This window comes from Pan troglodytes, chromosome 3, assembly GCF_028858775.2.
Source record: "Pan troglodytes isolate AG18354 chromosome 3, NHGRI_mPanTro3-v2.0_pri, whole genome shotgun sequence".
NCBI lineage: Eukaryota > Metazoa > Chordata > Mammalia > Primates > Hominidae > Pan > Pan troglodytes.
In genome coordinates this window covers 64,796,671-64,824,668 of record NC_072401.2, presented here as the reverse complement: position 1 = coordinate 64,824,668, position 27,998 = coordinate 64,796,671, and the positions used below count along the sequence as shown (strand labels likewise).

At 35.3% G+C, this 27,998-nt stretch overlaps 1 long non-coding RNA gene across 1 annotated transcript in view; it reads right to left on the bottom strand.

Annotated features, from left to right (window-relative positions):
* Nucleotides 1-27,998, bottom strand: part of LOC134809887 (uncharacterized) — a 122,359-nt gene that overhangs the window by 4,206 nt on the left and 90,155 nt on the right. The gene's annotated exons all lie outside the window — the stretch shown is intronic.

The following is a 27,998-nucleotide window of genomic DNA, read 5'->3' as shown; positions in this document are numbered from 1 at the left end:
TGGAGAGAAATCTGTTTGTAATCTTTTACATAATGGTTCCACTGAGAGAAAGGAAATACCGAGCTATTTCCCACCCTCCTCGTCCCAAACTCACTAGAAACAAATTGCTGTCCTAAAGACTTCAAAGAACCTCACAATTAGAAACTTTAATAAACAACTATGTTTCAGATCTCCTTTTCAATACATTCCAGATAATGTGTTCACTTCAGTTTCCCATCTAAGGAAGAAGGCTTTGCATGCTAGATGACAGTGTGTGCTTATTTAAAATGCCTTGGTTCAGGACAAATGGTACTCTCTCCTACTATTTCTACTTAAAAGAAAAATATCATTTGATATTACCAGCAAATTGGCTATAATGCAACAATATCTATGGTTTGTATGATATTTGGTACATCTGAAATCCTCAAAGAAATTGGAGTTTCAAATCACTTGACTATCTTTTTGCATCATGAAAATTGCTTTCAAAGACTTTTAGACACTGTTACATTTAGGATCCAATTACATGCTCTCTGTAAACAAGTAATTTTCCTAAAGAGCTAATAAAGTTTGTGTCTCAACCAATTTTACTGCTAATAAATGGCAAAGAAAATACAAGTATATCAAAGGATTTTTTTCTGGGAGTTGAGCACTTCAGAAATGTCTTTCTTTTGTAGTATCGCTTGCAAACTACTATTGCTTATTTTTGTCAACAACACCAAAAAAAAGTTCCCCAGATATAGCAACAAACTTTAAAAAATTAGAAAACATTATAGATAAATTAATAATTAAAATAATTCAAAATTTAAAATAAGAGCAGTTGATAAGTAGGTAAATGTTACCTAAAGCCAAAACATGTTTTATTTTCAACACCAAGAGGATAAAATATAGTTTTTATTCCCCCAAAACACTTTTATATTTTTGACTCCTTATGCCAGTCTTCTTACAAAATTATATTTTTGTTTTGGTTGTAGTTTGACCTAAAATGACTGGACATTTCAAGAAGACAACTCATATTATGACAAAAATATTTGCTAAATTTCAAATTAGCTTGTTTAAATTTCCTAATATTTAGTTAGATTATAAACTGAGTTACTTTCAAAATGCCATTAAATTTGAAACCTAATTCAGGCCATAATGATAAATTCAAACTTTATTTACAGGTGTGTAAATCTCATCAACTCAACAATACCTAAAACAACTGCATTAACTTTCATGCCCGCTTCTGCTTTGATCTTTACAGCTAAAGCTAGTTTCACATTTATCTCAAGAACCAACAGTAATTTAGCTGTGCTCCTCCACTGACGCAATTTTTTACATGGTATTATATTTTTAGTTCTGTCTTATCCATCCGTAAGCAACTTGAGGATAAGATATAATTATGTCTCTCTACCTCTTCAAGTTTCTTTTAAGTCATTGATATTAAGCGATGGTTCATGAATACATGGATACTAGTTTTGAGGGTTTCTGAGAATGAAAGTGAGTCAAAATAAAAGGCATAATACTATTTTTACTAACAACATGTGCATATTGTGTCAGACACCTCCTACATATTATTTTAGTTAATCAGCAAAACAACAGTAGTAAGGTGTTATTTTTGCCTCCGTTTTACAGGTGATGAAACCTGCCCAAGTTTACATAGCCAGTAAGCAACATAAGAGAGATTCAAAGCCTAGCAAGCTTGCTGTATAATACCATGTGCTAAACCACAATTTTAAATGAGAAACCTGTAGAAAGATTATGAAAATTGGAATGACAAGAAGGAAATTTCATGCAGAAATAAAATTGCCTACAAATAATTTCTCAAATCCAGAAAGATTATAGCAAATACAGTTCTAAATGCAATAGAGGTTCAATAGGAGGCTTAATTAGAGCATCTGAATCAGGTCCTGTTTTTCTAAAACAACATAAGAGAAAATAAGAATAGACTGTTTTTAGGATTGTACAAGGGTCTGATACTTACCTGTCTATTGCTTTCAAGTTCTTAACTGGACACAAAAATATTTTGATCAAACTGTCAGCTTTACTATTGCAATAGCCGAGTGGAGGTCATGGCTTTTGAACTTTGGAAAAAGGGCTTACCTATTGCCAACATCCTTCTCTCACCCTTCCTCTTTCACTGGTACAGAAGGGGCAGAACAGACCCTACTCTAGAGTCTCAGTCAATCACTTCAACATGATCTCAAGGCAAAGAGCAAATTAAACCACACTCTCTCTGCAGGCAGGCAGATAGAAAAAGAGAAGCACAAACAAGTCTGTGCCAGCATGTTGAAGTCCTTGTCCCTAATTCATCTAACAAATAATCACTCCATCTTTAAGGAAGAGTGAGTAGCAGGAGATGAGGCTGTTCTCAAATAATTTCCTCTAAACAGTAACATAAAGTCAAATAAATAGAGTTCCCTCCAAAGGATTAAATCTCTGGAAATGGAAATGGCTGGGGAAAAAAATGACCAAATAGTTTAGATCAGGCTAACAGGAATCTGGATAGCAACATCCCAGCTATTACTATCACAATAGATTTGGAAATGTAGAAGGCTATTGAGAACAGATTCATTAAGACTAGGACAACATAGGCTTGGATATAAACTCTAGGAAAATCAATCTTAAGGAGACGGGAAACTATTAAAAGTAATATGATAAAATCATAAATTATACTAATGAAAAAGAAAAAAAGGAAATCAGCTAAAATAAACCAATAGGACTTGTTAAACTATATAACTGCAAATACTGAGAGCATCAATAATATATTCTTAAGAAAGTTGGTTCTTTGATTTAAATCAGTATCAAGGATATTGTATTGAGAAGCTTATCCTTTAAAATCAAGATCCTTAAGAAACTTTGGTATTGGAATCAAAAAATCTCAATAAAATATCTTTAAGGTGTGACATATCAAAATACTGGGGCAGCCTGCTTGAAAGAGCCTACCACAATATTTTCCTGCTTCTGTTAGAACGAATGAAAATACTTTATCACAACTTATAGAGCTAATGAAAACCCTCTATCCTTATGAAGTACACTATATATATATATAGTATATAATGTGTTATATATATAACACATGCAATATGTTTATATACAAACATATATAAATATATATATAAACAATATATATGTAATATGTTTTACAAGAAGGCAATTATGTTAAAATATTATTTTGGAATCTTTTTTATAATTAAACTATATTTTAAATATTTTTTCATGTATTATAGATTTTAGCCATCATCTTAGAAAACAATTTTGAATGCATCTTTTAAAAATATTTAGGTTTAGGATTGTATATATTCAAGTGTAAACATGATGACAAGCTCAGCATATATCACAACCACACATACACATATACCCACACACTGCTAACACCACCAACACTACAGTTTAAAAGCCATGTTGGACTCCAGAGTTACAATAGCCAAGTAATCATAACGGAGATCATTTGGTTAGCATTTTTAAGGGTCCTGTTTAGGATTTATAACACTTTTCTACATTTCATCTTAAAACATTTTTACATTTTTATCACATACTTCTAGCTAAAATGATATTACTAGAAGCATTCAAAGATCAAGTAATCCAAGCACTGTTATACAAATAAATGTACATCTTTTAATGAAGATGTCTTTCATATTTTGCCTTCTGTACTGTTGAGATGTATGAGTTCTTGCGAATGCCTTGTTATTTTGCTGATGTATTTATTTGTTTATTTGCTGTGCAAAAGCTTTTTTTAGTTTGCTGTAGTCCTACTTGTCTTTTTTTCCTTCTGTTCCTTGTGTTTTGTGTGTAAAATCCGAAAAGTCATTAAAAAGACCAGTCTTTTCTTCTAGACGTTTATGATTTTAGGTTTTACATTTAAATCATAAATTATCATAGATTTGATTTTTGTGAGTGCTATTAAGCGTTCAGCTTTTTTTCTTTTGCTAGCATTATTTATTGAAATGACTATCTTTTTATCATTATTTCTTCTTGGTGCCTTTGTCAAATATTAGTTGACTGTATATGTGTGAGTTTATTGTTGGGCTCTCAATTCTGTTTCACTAGTCTGTATGTCTTTTTATGCCAGCATCATTCTGTTTTTATTACTATAGTTTTGCAGTATATTTTGAAACCATATATTGTAATACCATCAGCTTTGCTTTTCTTTCTTAAGATTGCTTTGTATATTTTGGGTCTTCTGTGGTTCCATATAAATTTTTGATTTTTTTTATTTATGTGAAGTAAGTAACTGGAATTTTAATAGAGTTTGTATTGAATCTGTAGATGAGTTTGGGTAGTATGGACACTTAAAAAATATTAATTCTTCTGGTCCATGAACACAAAATAAAGATATCTTTTCATTTATTTGGGTCTTCTTCAATTTCTTTCATCAATGTTTTATAGTTTTCAGTGTACAGCTATTTCACATTTTATATAAATAAATTTCTATGCATTTTATATTTTATGTTGTATATTTTGTTGGCAGGATTTGACCTCATTCAGTGTGGTTATAGAATCTTTATATTTAACAGATTTTTAAAGTACTTCAATGGAATAACTAAAAATACACTTGTCAAATGTAAAGGACAAAACAGATACAATATGTTTAAAACATAATTCTATTGATTATCTCCACAAGGAAAAGTGGGGACCAAAAGTATAGCATCGTATAATTAAAAAATAAACTTATTTGGTTCCTTAAAGTCTAGAGTGATAAACACAATGCTCCTTCTTAGAATTTCCTTGAATAAATTTAAAGAAGGCTTTAAAATAATTTTAAAATCTAGGCCTGTTGCCAACCCCTGTAGCAAGACATTTAGAGAAAGCTTTCTCATCTAAAGCTGGATGTATCTCGCAAATTTTAGCTATTTGGTAACATTATGTTGGTGCCATTTTCCTTTACCTCCCACCAGATGGAAAGCATCAACTCTAGCATTTGCCTTAGAAATACTGTTTGTTGTTTGTTAGAGGGGAAATAGCATATTGTTACATCTTCTTCAACAGTGTCCTTATTATTAAATCAATGATGTCATTTTCCATAAAAAAGGGTTCCGTGAGAACATAACAATCTTATAAATGAAACAGGCCCAGCTCATCTGGTGAACTGTTTGTTACACATGAAATAGTACCAGATGCTTTATAAGAAGGTAACATGGTACAGGCCCACAATGTTATTTTGACCAGATTATTTATGTTTCATTCATTCATCCAGTGCTTTCTCTAAATAAACATGATTATTTTGTTAGTCTTAGCACAATTAAAAAGGCTTCTGGTAATTTAATAATGATTTTTCCAAAAGGAAGTTAAATATTCAAATCAGACCCAAATCACGGAAACAGACCAGGGCCACCTAGAAGTAACAAGATTCTCTTCATCTTGTCAGACTTGACAATGTGATTTGTTATAGACCAACAAGTTTATACTGGTTGCTTGAAAAAGATGAGACTATGTAGAATTATTATATTTCTTATATCGCAAGACATATAGAATTTGTAAATGAAATTCATGAGCTTGCAACTTTTTAGCAAGATACTGTGACCCATAATACAGAGGTTCAACTGGCAACAAATCAGTGTGGGAAAATATCAATGAATATAGGATTATTAGTTTTTACTTAGGTCATGTGAGAAAGGAAAGACAAGTTCAGCGTATATCACAACCACTCATACACATACACCCACACACTACTGACAACACCAACACTACAGTTTAAGTCATGTTGGACTCCAGAGTTAGAATAACCAAGTAATCATAAGGGAGATCATTCGGTTAGCATTTTTAAGGGTCATGCTTAGGATTTAGAATGCTTTTCCACATTTCATCTTAAAACATTTTTACATTTATATCACATACTTCCAGTTAAAATGATATTACTAGAAGCATTCAAAAATCAAGTAATCCAAGAACTGTTATATAAATACATGTAAATAATGAAGATTTCTTTCACATTTTGCCTTCTTTAACAACAACTCAGTCAAACTACTTTGTCTACATTGCAGGAATATATTACATTCATTTTTTGTAAAAATCCCCTCTTAGTTATAAATATAAAATTGAATCTTCAAAATGATCAAATTTTGAAAAACAATCTGAGTAGTTTTAGCAATATCAAGCAAAGAAGACAAACTGCTTAACTGCCGTTAGCTAATATTTAGCACATACTTACTTGCCAGAAATTTTGCTTAGTATTTTTATGCTAATGTACCATATAACCTGACCAAATAGGATTATTGTGTCCATTTTACTATATATTACGGAAGTACTAAGTTATTTAAAAGAAAGTAAAGAGTGGCATAAAATATGTTTCTAGAACTTAGAAGTTCTATGTTTTTGTTAGAGATACAAAACTCATGATGTCAAATATTAGACAATAATTGATTTTGTTAGTGGTGTTGCAACAGCTACTACCTCAACATGTTTGAAAATTAATATAAACTGAAATTATACATTTAGAATTTGTGGGCAATATAAAAGCTGAACTGAACTTAGAATATGGGTAAATTTGTATAATTAAAAAAAAGGAGTTTCTCTCAATCTGAGCATGAGATGTGACAAAGCACAAAGTCTAGCATCATGTTGAATGTAGGAAAATAAAATTCCAACAAGGGACAGGGGTTTACAATGGGTAATATTAAAAAATAACATTAAACAAATAAAAGGGAAAACTTGTACTATGCTCTGGAAAGTTGAATGTTTGAAGTTTGTATTCGATATAAAAAGCCATCAATAATAGAGTTACATAAACAAAAGTTTTACCTATCTTGACTTTTCTAAATAAAAATTTTGGTTATACTTGACAATTTAAAATTCATTTTGTCACAAAACATGAACAATTAATTAAAACTGATTTTAATATCTTTTTACAGATGTTAAAGTTTACTTGCTACAGAATATTTCTGCTAGAATTACAAGGGCATTGAGAGTGGGGTGGAATTGGGATTGAACTAGAATACAGGGTTTCAGTGTATACAAAAACACAGATCAGTAATATAAGAAGTGATTGAAGGTGCAATATAAGGCAAGGCTAGGAAGCATTAAGGAGAGTGAAATAGGACTAAAGTATTTTAGAAGATTCTGGGTTATACAAAATATGAATACTCTTTCCCTCAGAGGGAAACGATGGTAATAAGAAATACATTATTTTTCAACACTTTGGGAGTTGAAGTTCACCATGCAGAGACTGATACTCAAAGTTGGCAGCCATGATGGAGGTAGTGGGGAACAACATTTATTCAGATAACAGGTAGATCGTGTTTCAGATGTAAATATCTTTCGTAAAGAAAAGCTCACATTTCATTTGCATTTCTCTGATGGCCAGTGATGATGCGCATTTTTTCATGTGTTTTTTGGCTGCATAAATGTCTTCTTTTGAGAAGTGCCTGTTCATGTCCTTCGCCCACTTTTTGATGGGGTTGTTTGTTTTTTTCTTGTAAATTTGTTTGAGTTCACTGTAGATTCTGGATATTAGCTCACACCAGTTAGAATGGCAATCATTAAAAAGTCAGGAAACAACAGGTGCTGGAGAGGATGTGGAGAAATAGGAACACTTTTACACTGTTGGTGGGACTGTAAACTAGTTCAACCATTGTGGAAGTCAGTGTGGCGATTCCTCAGGGATCTAGAACTAGAAATACCATTTGACCCAGCCATCCCATTACTGGGTATATACCCAAATAACTATAAATCATGCTGCTATAAAGACACATGCACACGTATGTTTATTGCGGCATTATTCACAATAGCAAAGACTTGGAACCAACCCAAATGTCCAACAATGATAGACTGGATTAAGAAAATGCGGCACATATAGACCATGGAATACTATGCAGCCATAAAAAATGATGAGTTCATATCCTTTGTAGGGACATGGATGAAATTGGAAACCATCATTCTCAGTAAACTATTGCAAGAACAAAAAACCAAACACCGCATATTCTCACTCATAGGTGGGAATTGAACAATGAGATCACATGGACACAGGAAGGGGAATATCATACTCTGGGGACTGTGGTGGGGAGGGGGGAGTGGGGAGGGATGGCATTGGGAGATATACCTAATGCTAGATGACGAGTTAGTGGGTGCAGCGCACCAGCATGGCACATGTATACATATGTAACTAACCTGCACAATGTGCACATGTACCCTAAAACTTAAAGTATAATAAAAAAAAAAAAAAGAAAAAAAAAAAAAAAGAAAAGCTCACATTTCAAAACTGATGTAAATGATAACTAAACTGACAAATGTGTTTAGGCCAATACAAGATTGCTAAATAAATGTTCAATCTTTCATTGGAGATTTGCAGTCAATAGCATTCTACCTTAACATGGAAGCTGAAGTAGGTTGAATTAGAGTAAAGCCCAAAATAAAGAGTAGTACTGTACTCAAAACATCTTCCTTTATTATTTTAAATATATTTGAATTTAATACAAACATATAGGGGAACAGTAAATAAAATTCAATTCATCCATTCTTTGAACATCATCCAACTTTTCTATAGATATTTTTATTAAAACAAAAACACCCTTCATAATATTTTTATGTCTTCTTCATCTGTTTTTAAAATGTTATTTGATCCAGACATCCTTCAAAAAGCAAAGTGAATGTTTCAAATTATAACTGTCAAGCTTACAGCATTTTCAAAGGCTTTGCATTTGGAGAAAATTTTATATTCATTTGCCCTGGAAGAATAATCAGGGTTACTTTGACCCCACAATACGTGGAAGCAAATTTAAATGCAATAACTTCCAATAACCTTGATAATATATCATACTTTTCCATGTAATTTTTCCAAATATTTTCAACCCATATTATTTTTCATGGGTAATAGAAAAAAATATTTTCAGAAAAAAGAAACAAATTGTAAGAAATCTTGTGATTTGGCATAATTTGGAAGAAAAACTATGAAATTAAATAATTTATTTCTAACAGATATGGTTTGGCTCTGTGACCCCAACCAAACCTCAAATTGTAGCTCCCATAATTCCCACATGTTGTGGGAGGGACCCTGTGAGAGTTAATTGAATTATGGGAGCAGGTCTTTCCCATGATGTTCATGTGAGAGTGAAGAGATCTTACGGTTTTAAAAACAGGAGTTTCCTGCACAAACTCTCTCTCTTTGCCTTCTGCCATCCATGTAAGACATGATGACGTGCTCTTCCTTATCTTCCACCATGATTGTAATGCCTCCTAGCCATGTGGAACTGTAAGTCCATTAAACCTCTTTTTCTTCCCAGTCTCAGGTATGACTTTATCAGCAGTGTGAAAATGGACTAATACAGTTCATTGGCACTAGTAGAGTGCAGCACTGCTGAAAAGATACCTGAAAATGTGCAAATGACTTTGGAACTGGATAACAGGCAGAGGTTGAAACAAGGCTCAGAAGAAGAAAGGAAAATGTAAGAAAGTTTGGAACTTTCTAGAGACTTGTTGAATATTTATTTTCAGTGTTTATTTTCTTTCACTCAGCATTGTTGTAAAATTCAGGTATTATTGTTTCATGTGGCAGTAGTTAAACCTTTTTATTGCCATATAGTATTCATTGTATAAATATATCATGATTTGGTTACCAATTATACTGTTGGTGGATTTTAGGGTTCGTTCTAGTATTTGGCTACTAAGAATATAAACATTTTTTTACATGTCTTTTGGTGTATATATGTACCATTTCTTTTAAAAGAATGACTAGCAGTAAAACTGCCAGAACACAGGGCCTACATAAATTCAGTTTTAGTAGATTGTGTCAGTTTTCCTAGAGTTTGCACCCATTTAAATCCCATTCTCTGTATTTCCAAATTGTGGTCATTTAATGTCTTATTCTACATTTGGTGTGATCAGTCTCTTTTTTTTGTAAATTTTAGCTTTTCTCAAAGAAATATAATTAACCTAAATGCCCATTAATGGCAGACTGGATAAAAAAATGTGATATATATACATCATGGAACACTATACAACCATAAAAAAGAATGAGATCATGTCCTTTGCAGGAACATGGATGGAGCTGGAGGCCATTTTCCTTAAAAAGCGAATGAAGAAACAGAAAACCAAATACTGCATGTTCTCACTTATAAGTGGGAGCTAAATGATAAGAACACATGGACAAATACAGGGGAACAAGAGAAACTGAGTCCTACTTGAGGATGGAGGGCAGGAGGAGAAAAAGGATCAAGGAAACTAATGGGTACTAACCTTAGCATCTGAATGAATTGCATTTGCTGAACTGAAAAATTCATTAGAGGTTCTCAATAGTCAAACAGATTATGCAGAGGAAAGAACCAGCAACCTTGAAGACAAGCTATTTGAAAATATACAGAGGCGAAAAGAGGAAAAAAAGAATGGAAAGAAATGAAAATCATGTATAAGATTTAGAAAATTACCTCAAAACAACAAATTAAGAATTATTGGTGTTCAAGATAAAGTTAAGTAAAGGCAAGGGGTTAAAAGCTTACTTATTCAAAGAAATAATAACAGAAAACTTCCCAGAACTTAGGAAAGATTTACATATCTAGGTACAGAAAGGTCAGAGAACACCAAACAAGTTCAGTCCAAATAAGACTACACAAAGGTATGTAATACTCAAATGATGTAAGTTCAAGAACAAAAAGAATCCTAAAGCATCAAGAAAAAAGGAAGATAATAACCTATAAAGGAACTTAAATTTGTTTGGCAACTGGCATCTCAAAGGAAACCACACAGGACAGGAGGGAGTAGAAAGAAAGAAAAAAAACTACCATCCAAGAATATTGTATTTAGCAAAGTTATCATTCACCTAGGAAGGACAGATATAGCCTTTTCTAGTAGAATGCAATCTGAGATAATTCATTATCATCTGATCCACATTAAAAGAGATACTAAAATGATTTTAATTCTGAAACAAACAAACAAAAAACACACTGAAATGCAAAGAAAACCCAAAACATTTCAAGGTATAAAACCCACTGGCAAAATTAAATACAAAGATAACACCAGAATATTCCAATAGTGTGATGTGCAGTTTTCACATAACTCTGATATGAAGTTTTAAGACAAACCTGTCAAAAACAGTAATAGCTATAGCAATTGAGAGATCAGCAATATAAAAATATGTACATTGATAGAATAAAAAGTCAAACTGAAAGAGGTTAGCATACTTTTCTTTTAGTTTTTGTTTTTTTCTTTGTGTGTTTCTTTTTTAAATATTTAAGATAAATTGTTATCTCTTTAAAATAACTTATGTGTATAAGATGTATTTGTAAGCTACATTGTAATCACAATGCAAAACTGTATAATTGATATGCTAAAAATAAAATCTAATTGATACATGCTACCAGAGAAAATAATCAAAAAGAAAGACAGTGAAAAAAAAAAGAAAGAGAAGAGTTATGAAACAATCAGGAAATAAGCAACAAAATAGCAGTAGAAAGTCCTTACTGATCAATAACAATGTTGAATGTAAACGGACTACATTCTCCTATTAAAAGTCACAGAGTATTTTTATAAAAAACAGTCTGAGAAAGAAAAATAATGTAAAACTTTAAAAATTCATAGAGTGTCTGAATAAATAAACAAGACCCAACAATACACTGCCTACAAGGAACCCACCTCACCTCCAGAGACACACATAGACTGCAAGTGGAGAGATGAAAAAAGATACTCCATGCATATGGAAACATAAAAGTAACAGGAGTAGTTATACTTAGATAAAATAGACAACAAATCTAAAATTGTAAAGAAACAAATAATTTCACTATGTAATGATAAAAGGTTCAATTTAGCAGGAGGGCATAACAATTATAAAAATCTATGCATTCGGCATCAGAGCACCCAAGTATATAAAGCAAACATTAATATATCTAAATGGAAACAGAGTGCAATACAAGAATAGTAGTGGACTTCAAGACCCCACACTCAGTAATGGCCAGATCATCCAGACAGAAAATCAACAAAGAAACTTTGGAGTTAAGCTACACACTAGACAAAATAAGCCTAAATGACATTTACAGAACACTTCACCCAACTGTTACAGAATATGCTTTTTTTTTGTTTTTTAAATCAGGACATGGGACATTCTCCAAAATAAGCCATAGATTAGGCCACAAAAAAGTCTCAACAAATTTACAAAAAGTAAAACAAATATCCAAGGTCTCTTTTTTGAATCACAATAGAATAAAAATAAAAATCAACATCAAGAGGCACCTCAGAATCTATGGAAACACATGAAAATGACACATTTTCCTGAACAAACAATAGTTCAACAAACAAATTGAGAAATTTTTAAAATTTCTGAAAACAAATGAAAATGATAGTAAAACATACCAAAATCTATGACATACAGGAAAAGCAGTACTAAGAAGGAAGTGTATTCATTTGTTCTCATGCTATTATGATGAAATATCTGAGACTGGGTCATTTATAAAGAAAAGATGTTTAATTGATTCACAATTCCACATGGTTGTGGAGGCCTCAGGAAACTTACAATCATGGCAGAAGGCACCTCTTCACAGCATGGCAGGAGAGAGAATGAGTGCCGAGCTAAGGGGGAAGCCCCTTATAAAACCATCAGATCTCGTGAGAACTCACTCACTGTCATAAGAACAACATAGGGGAAACTACTCCCATTATTCAATTATCTCCACCTGGTCCTGTCCTTGACACAAGGGGATTATTAAAATTCAAAGTAAGATTTGGGTGGGGACATAGAGCCAAACCGTATCATTCTGCCACTGGCTCCTCCCAAATCCCATGTCCTCACATTTCAAAACACAATCATACCTTTCCAAAAGTCCCCCCAAAGTCTTAACTTATTCCAGCATTAACCCAAAAGTCCAAGTCCAAAGTCTCATCTGAGACAGTGCAAGTCCCTTCAGTCTATGAGCCTGTAAAACCATAAGCAAGTTAGTTATGTCCTACATACAACGGGGGTATAGGCAATGGATAAATACACCTTTTCCAAATGGGAGAAATTGGCCAAAACAAAGGGGCTACAGCCCCATGAAAGTCCAAAAATCTAGTAGAGCAGTCATTAAATCTTGAAGTTTCAAAGTGATCTCTTTTGTCTCCATATCTCACATCCATTCTTGCTGATGCAAGAAGTAGGCTCCCATGGATTTGAGCAGCTCCACTCCTATGGCTTTGCAGGGTACAGACCCCTCCCAACTGCTTTCATGGGCTGGCATTGAGTGCCTCCAGCTTTTCCTTGCACATGGTTCAAGCTGTAAATGGCTCTACCATTCTGGGGTCTGAAGGATGGTGGCCCTCTTCTCATAGCTCCACTAGGCAGTGCCCCAGTGGGAAATCTGTGTGGGGGCTCCAACTTCACATTTCCCTTCTGCACTGCCCTAGCATAGTTTCCCCATGAGGGCTCCACCCCTGTAGTAAACTTCTGCCTAGACATCCAGTCACTACCATAGATTCTCTGATATCTAGGTGAAGGTTCCCCAACATCAATTCTTAACTTCTGTGCACCTGCAGGACCAACACCAACTATAAGCCACCAAGGATTAGGGTTTGCACCCTCCAAAGCAATGGCCTGAGCTGTATGTTGTCCCCTTTTAGCCACAGTTGGAATGCAGGGCACCATGTCCCGAGACTGCACAAAGCAACAAGGCCTTGGGCTCAGCCTATGAAACTATTTTTTTTCTGTTAGGCCTCTGGGCCTGTGATGGGAGGGCCTGCCATGAAGATCTCCATCATGCGCTGGAGACATTTTCCCCATTGTCTTGATGATTAATATTTTGCTCCTTATTACTTATGGAAATTTCTGCAGCCAGCTTGAATTTCTCCTCACAAAATAGGTGTTTGTTTTCTATTGCATTATCAGGCTGCAAATTTCCCAAACTTTAATGTTCTGCTTCCCTCTTAAACATAAATTCCAATTTCAGATAATCTCTCTCAAATTCAAAGTTCCTCAGATCTCTACAGCAGGGGCAACATGCTGCCACTCTCTTTGCTAAAGCATAGCAAGAGTGGCCATTGCCCCATTTCCCAATAAATTCCTCATCTCCATCCAAGACCACCTCACCTGGACTTCATTGTCCATATCACTATCGGCGTTTTGTTCAAAGCCATTGAAGAAGTCTGTAGGAAGTTCTGAATGTTCCTACATCTTCCTGTCTTCTGCAACTTCCAAATTGTTCCAACCTCTGCCTGTTACCTAGTTCCAAAATCACTTCCACATTTTCAGGTATCTTTATAGTAACGCCCCACTTCGGATACCAATTTACTACATTATTCTATTTTCATGCTGCTATGAAGAAATACTTCAGACTGGGTCTTTAATAAAGAAAAGAGGTTTAATTGACTCACAATCTTGCCTGGCTGGGGAGGCCTCAGGAAACTACTTACAGTCATGGTAGAAGGCACCTCTTCACCTCTTTAAAGGGCGGCAGGAGACAGAATGAGTGCTGAGTGAAGGGGAAGCCCATTATAAAACCATGAGATCTTATGAGAACTTTCTCACTATCATGAGAATGGCATGGAGGAAACCACCCCCATGCTTCAATTATCTCTACCTGGTCCTACGCTTGACAAGTGGGGATTGTTACAATTCATGGTGAGATTTGGGTGCAGACACAGAGCCAAACCATATTAAAAAGTTTATAGCAATAAACACCTACATCAAAAAATTAGAAAAACTTTAATAAACAACTTAATGATGCACCCTAAGCAACTAGAAAAACAAGGACAAATCAAATCCCAAATTAGTAAGAGGAAAGAAAGAATGAAGATCAGAGTAGAAGTAAATGAAATTGAGAGTGAAACAAAAGATCAATCAAACAAAAAGTTGGTTTCTTGAAAGATAAGAAAGAGTAGACTAAGAAAAAAATAAAGACCTAAATAAATTAAATTAGAAATGAAAAAAACACATAACAACTGAAACATCAGGTACAAAAAATTATTAGAGACTATTATGAACAACTATGCACAACAAATTGGAAAAACTGAAGGAAATGGGTACATTTTTGGACACATACAACCTACCACGATTGAAGCTTAAAGAACTAGAGAAGCACAGCAAGCCAATAACAATGAGATCCACACCTTAATAAATTAATTAAATAAAAGCCTAGAACCTGATGAATATACTGCTGAATTGTATCAAACATTTAAAGGACCAATACCAACTATTTCAAAAAATTAAAGAACAGAGAATACCTAGGAACTCTCATGAATACAGAGAGATCATTGGTTACCACAGTCTTGGAAGGGTAGAAGGGAAAGAGGATCAAAGAGGGGATAATTAATAGCTACAAATATACAGTTAGATAGAATAAATAAGATCTAGTATTTTATAGATCAGTAGAGTGACTATAGTTAACACTAATATATTGTAAATTTCAAAATATCTAGAAGAGAATAATTCAAATTTTTCCAACATAAAGAAAAGATAAATATTTGAAGTGATAGATATCTTTATTATCTTGATTTGATTTTTTTCATGTTATATGAATATATCAAATTTTCACATGCACCCTGAAAATACACACATCTTTTATGTATTAATAAAAAAAAGTCAATGGTAGGAAAAGAAAACAAAAGATTTTAATGAGGCTGAAAAATTTCTATTGCCTAGTGACATTACAGCCATTGTATCTCCAAAGCTCAATGTATTAGTCATGTGTTTGTGGTGATGCTGATGTAAACAAACCAATTGCACAACCAGTCTTATAAAAATAGAGCATATATAATTATTTCCAGTACCTACCTGATAATAACCATTTACTGGTTTATATAATTACTATACTTCTTATCCTTATCTTAGAGTGTACTTTTTTCTACTTATGAAATATAAGTTAACTGTAAAAAGCCTCAGGCAGTTCCTTAGGTGTATTCCAGAAGAAAGCATTGTTATCATAGGAGCTGACAGTTCCATGCATGTTATTGCCCCTGAAGACCTACTCGTGGGACAAGATGTGGAGATGGAAGACAGTGATATTGAAGATCCTCAACCTGTGTAGGCCCAGGCTAATGTGTGTGTTTGTGTCTTCATTTTTAACAAAAAGGTTAAAAAGTAAATAAATAAATCAAAAAACAGAAGAAGTTTATAGAATAAGGATATAAATAAAATATATTTTATAAAGTTGTAAAATATATTTGTTTTAAGCTGTTATTACAAAATGATAAAAAAGTTTTTTTAAAAATAAAATATAATGTTTAAATTTAAACTAAGCTTAGGTTAATTTATTATGAAAGAAAATATCTTTTTAACTAATTTTGTGTAGCCTAAACATTCACTGTTTATAAAGTCCACAGTAGTGTATAGCAATGTCATAGGTGTTCACATTCACTCACCACTGACTCATATACTCACCCAGGCCAGCTTCCAGTCTTGCAAGCTCCATTCATGGTAAGTGCCCTAAACAGTATATCATGTTTCATCTTTGATACCATATTTCTATTGTACATTTTCTATGTTTAGATATGTTTAGATACAGAAATACCACTGTGTTTCAATTGCCTTCATCATTCAGTAGAGTAACATGATTTACAGGTTTCTAGCCTAGGAGCAACACGCTATACCACATAACTTAGGTGTGTAGTAGGCTATGCTACTTAGATTTGTATAAGTACACTCTATGATATTTGCACAAGAACAAAATTGCCTAATAATACAGTTCTTAGAACATATACCCGTCATTAATTGACACATGGCTGTATAGATACATGAGAACAAATTCATTAGGGGAATTAGCTCACATAATTCAACAGGCTAAGAAATCTCATGGCAGGCCTTCTGCAAACTAGATACACCAGGATATATCTAGCCAAATCCTGGTGCTGTGGCTCAGTTCAAGCCCAAAGGCCTGACAGCCCATGGGGCCTGTTAGTGTAAGTTCTGGAGTCCAAAGGCCAGAGGTTCTTGATTTTTGGTATTCCAGGGCAGAACAAAAAGAGGGTATCCAAGTTCCAGATGGAAAAAGTGAGATGAACTGGTCTTTTCCTCTGTTTTTGTTTTATTTGAGCCCCCAAGTTGATTGGATGATGACCATCCACATTGAGGACACATGTTCGCCACTTAGTCCACTCAGACTTCCATGCCAATCTCCTCTGGAAACATCTTTACAAACACACTCTTAAAAATCCTTTACCAGTTATCTAGGTAGTCCTTTCTCCAGTCAAGTTGACATCTAACATTAACCATCATAAATCTACCCCTTATCAAGTTGGCACCAATATACGTCTCCTTAAACCACATTTACTCTCCAAAGACAGTAACAAGATAATAGTTCACATCTAACTGCGTTGCATACAATGAAAAATGCACTAATACCTTCCCCAGAAGAGGAGATAATGCCCTTGGGTAATGTTTACTCTTCTCTTGATATCTCATAACTTAAATACTATGATGCAAAAGTAATAATACTTAAAAACTAATATAAATTCAAAAAATCTTATGTTGCATAATGAAATGAGATAGGAATTAGAACAAAGACATTTGTTTGACATATGTATTTATACACACAAACATATTTTTAAACAAAATAGAACAGAAATGCTCTTGACAATTACAGCCCTCATTTCTGTAACTGGTCATGTAGTTATATCTGGTATTTTTAGCTACCTTCTTCTACTGCCGATTCTGTATTCCCTTTATCTTCAGAAAGAAACTCAGCTGGTCATAGTTCTTCACCTAGCAGGGTAGTCCAAAACCTCATTTCTGAAGTATATGGACCATTCTTAGTCTTAACTGGATTGAGTTGTCATAATTTCCCATTGACCTTAATTATAGTATATTACAATACTAAGGGACAACCTAAGCAATGTCTTGTATTCCAGACATACTCTTCTTTACCTCCACTGTGGAGTGGTAGTCCAAATTCCCTTCAGTAGTCCAGATCAATCATCCCAGCTAACACCGTATCTCTTTTCTTAGCCTGTTTACTCAGAGACATGAAGACCCTAAAGTGTCAGGTGTTAGTCTTAACTTCTAGCTCAATGGAATCTTTTTTGTTTCTCCTGGTGGAAGCATTACTCCCTCTGCAACTAAGACCCCTAGGTTAGCAGAGCATAAAGTCTTGGGAAGAGGAAGCAAAAATTGTGCTGTTGGATTATGAGGAGTAACAGGGAGTGGTATTACTTCCATTTCCATTCCTTGATTACTGGTCCTGTGAATACTGGCTATGGGAGAAGCAGTAATGTATAGTGGATGCTGATTCAGAGTATATACAGCCTTATAGAGAAACTTGCCCTAGCCTTCAAAAGTCCATTCCATGTTTTATCAAGCTAGCTGCTTCAGGATGACAGGAACACAGTAAGATCGGTGAATTCAATGAACACGAGCCCATTGCTGCAATTCTTTTGCTGTACAGTGAGTTCCTTGGACAAAAATAATAAGAACAAAATGTCTGGGAATACCTTGACAGCAAATAAGGTAGTCGGTGAGTCCACCAACATTGGTTTGTCAAAGCATTGCACACAGGGGAGGCAAATCCATAACTAGAGTATGTTTTGGTTCCAATAAGGAGTCCAAAGGTCAGAAATCCTGGAGTTCTGATATTCAAGGGCAGGAGAAGAAGGGTTCCAGGAAAGAGAGAGACTCATTGGCCTTTTCTTCTGTTTTTGTTCTATCCGAGAGCCCCCAGCTAATTGGATGGTGCTCATCCATATTGAGGGTGCATTTTCCCCACTTGATCCATTCAGACTCACATGCCACAATCTCCTCTGGAAATACCCTCACAGACACACTCCAAAATAATTATCTGTTTAGTTTTCTAAGTATTCCTTAATTCAGTCAAACTGACACCTAAAATTGGCCATCACATTTTGTCAAGAGGTCATATCATGCTGGGTTTTTCAAATCAACTGATAACATGTCTATAATAAAATTGTGATGGTATGTATTGCAAAAACTCAGCAGGAATGTGCTTGGAATATACATATATTCCTTGAAGTATAAGATAGATAGATGATAGATAGATAGATAGATAGATATAATGTATCTATCTATCTATATATATATGTATTCCTTTTCAAGACACATGCAATAAACATATGCTCATTTTCTGCCTAAGGTACAGGTTTAGGGATCATAATCTTCATCTGTTGTGAATCATATCTTGATTCGTCTCCCTTTGGATTTGTTTTAAGGGCAGTACCATTTGAGGGGAGCTCCAAATATATCTACCTCTGAGCTTCTGCCAGCTTCTGTGTTTGCCTTTGCCTCACATCCTCATGTTTCTGAGAAATTTGTTCTTGAGTGAAATATTATGGCTTACTCTGGGACCATAAGAATAAGAGAACACTAGCCTCAATATCACAGCAAATATTTTAGAAATGAATATTATAACTGGAGGATTGTCTCCACTATTAAATTTTATAAAAGTGGCTTTCAGTGTCTAAGAGGAACAAAGGTTTGCAATATTTACACCATTTTTTCTACTGTATCAGCTGTAATATCGATAGAGCTATGAAGTTTCTAACACATTATAGCAAGAAGAGCTTGGGATGTGGGTGACTACTAACTGCAAATTGCACTCATCTGAACTTTAGAATCTGAATGACATGTCTTCTAAGCTCCTATTTTTAATTCTAAAAAACTAATTTATTGATTTTATCCTTTATTCTTTTTCAAGATAGCATCATGTAAACTTTATATATTTTTCAGAATCAACTCAACAAACACAGGTTTCTTTCCTTTTGCATAATAAAGCTTCATAATTTTCTTAAACTTCATAGGATAGAACTTCAAAAAGTTCATGGAAAAATATAACAAAAATATATAAATTAAAAAAACATATAAACTTTAATTCTCAATATAAACTTCATCAAGATAAAGACAATTTTGTAAATGATGATACTAATCATTTGTCCCATTCATAAAGAACCGAGGATTCTGTGAATTAACCATGCAAATGCAGTCTTTTTTACATTATTGTCTGAATAAAATGAGTATCTTTTAAAGATTTTTAAGAAACAAAAATAAGTTGGAAAGAGTCAATTCAGGACAGTAAGGTGGATGCCTAGTGATTTTTCATCAAAACTCTCATAAAATTGTCCTTGCTTGCTAATAGGAATGAGCAGGAGCTTTTTCATGGTGGAGAAGTACTCTCTGATGAAGCTTTCCTAGGCATTTTACTGCTAAAGCTCTGGCTTTCTCAAAACACTCTCATAATAAGCAAATATTATAATCCTTTGGCCATCCAAAAAGTCAACAAGCAAAGTACCTTGAGCATTCCCCCCAAAATTTGCCATGACCTTTGCTCTTGACTGGTCTGCTTTTGCTTTGACTGGACCACTTCCACATCTTGGTAGCCACTGCTTTGATTGTGCTTTGTCTTTAGAATAGTACTGGTAAAGCCATATTTCATCTCTTATAACAATTATTTGAAGAAATGCTTCAGGTTCTTGATCCCATTTGTTTCATATTTTCATCGAAAGCTCAGCTCTTGTGTGCAAATGTCCTGGATAAAACAGATGACACACCCATTAGGTGGAAATTTTGCTCAAGTTTAATTTTTCAGTCAGAATTGTGTACGTTGAACCAATTGAGGTTTCTGTGGTGTTGGTTACTGTTTCTGCTGTTATTTGTTGGTCCTCTTCAACTAAAGCATAAATGAGATTAATTTTTCCTAGCAAATTGATGTAGATGGTCTGCCTCCAAAGGCTTAATTTTCAACATTATCTTGTCCCTTTCTAAAGCAAGTTATATATTTCTAAACTGTTGATTTCATTGGGGGCATTGTTCTCATAAACTTTTCATAAAGCAGGAATTATTTCACTATTCTTCCACCCAAGCTTTACCATAAAGTTAATGTTTGTTCTTGTTTAAATTTTAGCAGAATCCATGTGGCTCTGATAGAGATTCTTTCAAACTGATGTCTTAACCTTCTTAGTTCCTCAAATTAGATCCTGTTCAGATGTTCAATAATGAGTAAGTTTAAGTTTATTTTGTGCAAAAAAATAAATTCCATGCAGAGTTTTTCACAGTATCCATTTTTCCATAAACATTTTGAAGATTCTTTATATACAATCTCCTCACAGGTTTTCAAAAGAACTCCCTTTTTGACTTTTTTTTTGACTATAGATTTTGTGAAAGTGGTCAATTCTAATGTTATACCCACCTATTGAACTGGCAAACACATTTTCTATCTGTAGAGAAGTAAAAATAAGAATCATTGATGTCCTAAAAGCCATTGCTCCAGTCAGACAGTTGCTCTCCTTTAGAATTAGAATCCACCTGTAACTTAGTCTCCCTCTCTGCTCTTTTTTCTAGGAATTTATGAGTAAAATCAGTCTGCATGTGTACCTTAATATGTTCTAAAATATGCTTGAGGAGGGAACAGGCATCTTGTGGAGTAAATTTAGGTTTCATTATTAAAGTGAAACTATCACTTTCTCTTACTATCACTAAAAGTAGGTGGATGTTTTTGACCCAGACTTCTCACAGCACTGCTTGTATCTGTGGATAGACTTATTCCATCACATCTACCAAAATGATACATCTATCAAAAATGCAAACATCAGTTTATACTTCCAAGACAAAATCTACATGTTCTAGAGGGTTTATCAAGTGACTCAGGCTATATGAGGGGCAGGTGAAGACTACCAGTCTTTCTACCCACAACCCAGTCAGGGGTGTCTGCCTGCTCTAAATATGGATAGCCTGACTTTTCTGCATAATGTAGTGAAACAAGTACATTTCATAGTGATCCCTTGAATCTCATATCGATGTACCTTAATTTACTGTCATTCAGATGTGTCTTGGCTATTATTGCCCCTTTGTGTTTCTATAAGATTTTACAATTAGTGTATCAAATTCTTGCTTGCCAGGCAACTTGGGATGATTTCATTACTAGATACAAGAAAGTCATTTAGGATATCTTTTCCATGGTCAGCCTGGGCCAAAAGGCAGATTTTTCTTATGTTGGCAGTGTTCTTGTGGAATTAACCATCTTATTCATGGTGTTCAAATTATTTAACACCATGGTCATTTTATTTCCTGTGACAGTTTTTTCCCCACAACAAATCAGCTCCAGCCCTTGGTATCCAGCACCCAATGCTCAAATGAGGCATGGAGACCTCCAGAATTTTTTTTTTCATAGAAAATTGTATTAGTCTGTTTTCACTCTAATAAAGGCATACCCAAGACTGGGTAATTAACAAAAGAAAGAGGTTTAATGGACTTACAGTTCCGTGTGGCTGGGGAATCCTCCCAGTCATGGTGAAAGGCAAGGAGAAGCAAGTCACCTCTTATACGGATGGCAGCAGGAAAAGAGAGAGAGCTTGTGGAGGAAGACTAACATTTTTAAAACCATCAGATCTCATGAGGCTTAATCACTATCACAAGAACAGCACAAGAAAAACCTGCCCCCATGATTCAATTACTTCCCACTAGGTTCCTTCCACAACATGTGGGAATTCAAGATGAGATTCTGGTAAGGACACAGCCAAACCATAACCCTGGTCCCTCCCAAATCTCATGTCCTCACATTTCAAAACCAATCATGCCTTTTCAACAGTCCCCCAAAGTCTTAACTCATTTCAGCATTAAATCAAAAGTCCACAGTCCAAAGTCTCATCTGAGACAAGGCAAGTGTCTTCCACCTATGACCCTGTAAAATCAAAAGTAAGTTAGTTACATCCGAGATACAATGCAGGTACAGGCATTGGGTAAATACAGCCGTTTCAAATGAGAAAAATTGGCCAAAACAATGGAGATGCATGTCCTATTAAGTCCAAAATCCAGAAGGGCAGTCAAATCTTAAAGCTCCAAAATAATCTCCTTTGACTTCACGTCTCACATCCAGGTCTTGCTGATGCAGGAAGTGAGCTCCCATGGCCTTGGGCATCTCTGCCCCTGTGGCTTTGCAGGGTATAGCACCCCTCCTGCCTTTCATGGGCTGGCATTGTCTGCAGCTTTTCCAGGCAAACAGTGCAAGCTGTCAGTGGATCTACCTTTCCGGGGTCTGGAGGATGGTGGCCCTCTTATCACAGCTCCACTAGGTGGTACCCCAGTAGGGACTCTGTGTGGGGGCTCCACACCCACATTTCCCTTCCCTACTGCAGTAGCAGAGGTTCTCCATGAGAGCCCTGCCTCTGCAGCAAACTTCTGCCTGGCCATCCAGACATTTTCATACATCCTCTGAAATCTAGGTGGAGGTTCCCAAAATCCAGTCCTTGACTTCTCTACATTCACAGGCTCAACACCATGTGGAAGCTGCCAGGGCTTGTGGGTTGCACCCTCTGAAGCCATGGCCCAAGCTCCATGTTGGCTCCTTTCAGTCCCAGCTAGAGCAGCTGGGATGCAGGACATTAGGTCCCTAGGCTGCATACAGTACGGGACCCTGGGCCCAGCCCATGGTACCATTTTTCACTCCTAAACCTCCAGGCCTGTGATGGGTGGGGCTGTCACAAAGGTCTATGACATACCCTGGAGATATTTTCCTCATTGTCTTGATAATTAACATTGGGCTCCTGGTTAATTATGCAAATTTCTGCAGCCAGCTTGAATTTCTCTTCAGAAAAATTGGATTTCTTTTTCTAGTTCATTTCCAGGCTGTGAATTTTCCAAACTTTTATGCTGTGTTTCCCTTTTAAAACTGAATGTCTTTAACAGCACCCAAGCCACCTCTTGAATGCTTTGCTGCTTAGACATTCCTCCAACAGGTACCCTAAATCATCTCTCTCAAGGTGAAATTTCCACAAATCTCTACAGCAGGGGGAAAATGCCACCAGTCACCTCTGCTTCAGTTCCCAACAATTTCCTCTATCTGAGACTACCTCAGACTGGATTCCATTGTCTGTACAATTATCAGTATTTTGGTCAAAGCCATTCAACAAGTTTCTAGGAGGTTCCAAACTTTCACACATTTTCCTTCTGTCTTCTTCTGAGTCCTCCAAACTATTCCAACCTCTGCCTGTGACACAATTCTAAAGTTGCTTCCACATTTCCAAGTATCTTTTCAGCAAATTTCCACTCTACTGGTACTAATTTAGTGTATTAGTCCATTTTCATGCTGCTGATAAAGACATACCCTAGATCGGGCAATTTACAAAAGAAAGGTTTAATGGACTTCACAGTTCCACATGGCTGCAGATGACTCATAATCATGGTGGAAGGCAAAGAGAAGCAAGTCACGTCTTAAATGGATGGCAGTAGGAAAAAAAGAAAACTTGTGCCGTGAGACTCCTGTTTTTAACCATCAGATTTGTGAGACTTATTCACTATCATGAGAATAGCATGGGAAAGACCTGCCCCCATAATTCAGTTACCTCCTACTGGGTTTCTCCCACAACATGTGAGAATTCAAGATGAGATTTGGGTGGGGACACAGCCAAACTATATCAAAAATCTACATGTCCTGTAAGAAAACTATTTGTTTGGGGACTTTGTGATTGACAGGCATTTCTACTGCCAATGTGTTTCTTCAAGAGCCTCAAGAGACAAAGCAGACATGTTTGACACCTGGCTAGGTATTGAGCTAACAGACTAGCTGGCTACTAGATACTTTCCTTGACAAATTGACTCATTTAAGGCTTAGGGTAGACATTTCAGTGCATCTTTAAAGGAGGGCTAGTGACTCCACAGCCAGCTAACTCACTACAAGGCTAGAAGAAGATGACATGTTACCAAAATTACGAGGAAATTATACCCACCCTTGGCTGGACCAGTTAAACTGTCATCTGAAAACTCATAGCATCTGATAGAGTGGAATATGTTTCTTCATGTCCAACAAGTGTCTTCAAAAAGGATTTGCAGATACAAAACAATATTGCTATAGAAAACTGTATTGGGAAGATCTTACAAGCAGAAAAGGAACAGAGTGAACAGAACCTTGTGTTATAATATGAAATAGCTTCCCCTGGGCATTAGTGGATTACATGCATATTGGCAAACACTTGAGCAGAAAGGAAGATTGCCTTAATAATATACCTTACTTACTTATAGGGACTGGGAAGCAGGAGCAATATATGAGACTATGTAAAAATACATGAGATTATGTAAAAATATATGAGACTTCCAAGAGTTTAAGCTTCTTGGCTAGAAAGTGACTTTATAGGAAATGGGATATTCTGAAACACAATCATTAGTCTCAAACTCTCCCAACATTGAGCTAACTCAGATCTGCTGAGGCAGGTATCTCGCTTGCTACCAAAGAAGAGGGTAGCAACCCTCTTTAGGGAGGGTTAAAAACCTACTCATAAAAGTATCTTATGTCTTACAAGTATATTTTATCTTTTATATTTAAATTTATAATTCATCTTGATTGTGTGTGTAGAGTATGAGGAAGTCAACATGTGTGTATATATGTGTATATGTGTATATATATACACACATATATAAATAGGGATGTGAGTATATTTATGTCTGTAAAGGAGAGGTTCCTGTGTGTACACATATACACACATATATAATACATGCATACATATAATTATATTTGTGTCTGTATATAACTTATGTATGTATGTGTGTATACCCTCATAGATACACATTCATACATAATTTTCATATGAATATTCAATTAACACAAAACAGTTACTGACAATGCTATCTTTCCTGAGTACACTGCTACTGCAGTGGCACATTTACAAAAAAAATCTATATATGTAGATTTGTTGCTTGACTTTGTTCTTTGGTTTATTTGTCCATTCTTCAGCCAATATCATACAATCATATTCACTGTATTTTATAATATCTCTTTGTATTAGTCAGGGTTCTCTAGAGAAACATAACTAATATGATAGATATATATATAAAGTGGAGTTTATTAAGGAGTATTAAGCCATCTGCAAGCTGAAGGGCAAGGAAGTCAGTTTGAGTCCCAGAGCTGAAGAACTTGGAGTCTGATGTTTGAGGGCAGGAAGCATCCAGCATGGCAGAAAGATGTAGGCCAGAAGACTAAACCAGTCTAATCTTTCCATGTTCTTCTGCCTTTTTTTATGCTGGCCATGCTGGCAGCTAATTAGATAGTGCCCACCCAGATTGAAAGTGGGTCTACTTTATCAGTTCACTGACTCAAATGTTAATCTCCTTTGGCAACACCTTCACAGACACACCCAGGACCAATACTTTGCATCCTTCAATCCAATCAAGCTGACACTCAACATTAACCATCACACTCTTGATATTGTTGAGATATAATTCTCGGCCAGGAGCAGAGGCTCAGGCCTGTAATCCCAGCACTTTGGGAGGCCGAGGTGGGCTAATCACGAGGTCAGGAGATCGAGACCATCCTGGCCAATATGGTGAAACCCCATCTCTACTGAAAATACAAAAAATTAGCGGGGCATGGTGGCAGGCACCTGTAGTCCCAGCTACTCGGGAGACTGAGACAGGAGAATGGCGTGAACCTGGGAGGCGGAGCTTCCAGTGAGCTGAGATCGCGCCACTGCACTCCAGCCTGGGTGACAGAGCGAGACTCTGTCTCAAAAAAAAAAAATACATACATATATATATGTGTATATATATATGTATATATATGTGTATATATATGTGTATATATATGTGTGTATATATATATAATTCTCCATGTGTCTCTCACATTTCTGCATGTTTTGCAAGCAGAGAAACGGACTAATATTGCTCCACGTTAACTTTTCAAGGTGTTTGTAAAGGAAACAGTCTTAGAAAATAAGAGATAGTATCTTTCATCAGAGTAAAGTGAAACTACTTAGCTTATACTCTTGGAAGGTGAAGATAGCTACTACCTCTGGAACAAGGAGCAAGAATGCTCACTGTCTGTTATAAAAGATTCAGGTTCTGTAAACGTAGAATTCATCTCCTGTAATGCAACCTACTGCATGTGCTGGTGTCATCTGGCCCTCTGCTCATCGCCTGTGGAATTGGGACTTAGGAGACTGACATAAATATGCCAGTGCTGTGGCTACTTTTATTGTTATAAATAATAAAGTCCTGACCCAGGTTTTTAGTGGTTTTGTTTTGTCATGAGAGTCTTTCTTTCTCTCTCTCTCTCTTTCTTTTCTTTCTCCCTTCCTTCCTTTCTTTTTTTTTTTTTTTTTTTTTTTTTTTTTGAGACAGTTTCACTGTGTCACCCAGGCTGGAGTGCAGTGGCATGATCTTGGCTCACTGAAACCTCTGACTCCTGGGGGTTCAAACGATTCTCCTGCCTCAGCCTCCCAAGCAGCGCCTGCCACCATGCCTGGCTAATTTTTATTTTTAGTAGAGACAGGGTTTCATTATGCTGGCCAGGCTGGTCTTGAACTCCTGACCTCATGATCCACCTGCCTCAGCCTCCCAAAGTGCTGGGTTACAGGCGTGAGTCACCATACCCAGCTGATGCTGGCCTTCTAAAATGCAATAAGAAGTACCTTCTATTATCCTATTGTCTGAAAAATTAATCTTAGAATGATTTCTTCTTTAAATGTTCGGTAAAAATCAAATAAAACTCTAAAACTATTTAATAAGTTGATGTTAGTGTCCTTCTTTAATTAGGCTGGATTATAACATCAGGCCAAAAGTAAAATTTAAGACTGCAAAGCTATACTGATTTTCAGAGATGTGCATAGAAGGAAACCAAAATGAATAAGAAACGCAGATATCACTCTGTCTTCACATATAATATAATCCCATGTTTTAAGTATGTCATTACATGCTTTGCCCAAAATATTTAAATTTTTTGTTGTTTTCAGTAAGTTGAAGCAAGTCTAATTTCTCATATGCTCTATTTATTGACTGACTTATTAAAATTGAGACAATTATTATCATAATACTATTAATGATAGGGTCTAACTATTTCATTTTCAGAAATCTAAAAGTAATTCTGGTACAATTTCATGGAATGCCATGATAAGAGATTAGATAGATAAGACAGACTTTTTAAACGTACACAATGCTAACATTATGGAGTTCTTTTTTGTTACTATTATTTTCTTTTTTTCCAGTTGGAGAATATCCTTATGCATTGTTTCTAGATTTTTAAAGACACTCCAATAGATTACAAAAGCTAAAGATTGATAGAATTTAGTAGTAAATTTAAAAGATAAAGTGTTCCAAAGCAATTTATTAAAGTTGCCCCCCACCATGTCAAACAGACATGCCATATAAAAAAGTCCTGAGAAACTGATGCAAAAATCTGAGTGATAAAGCAGTTACTGCATTGCCTACTCTCCTATTGATTTAATTT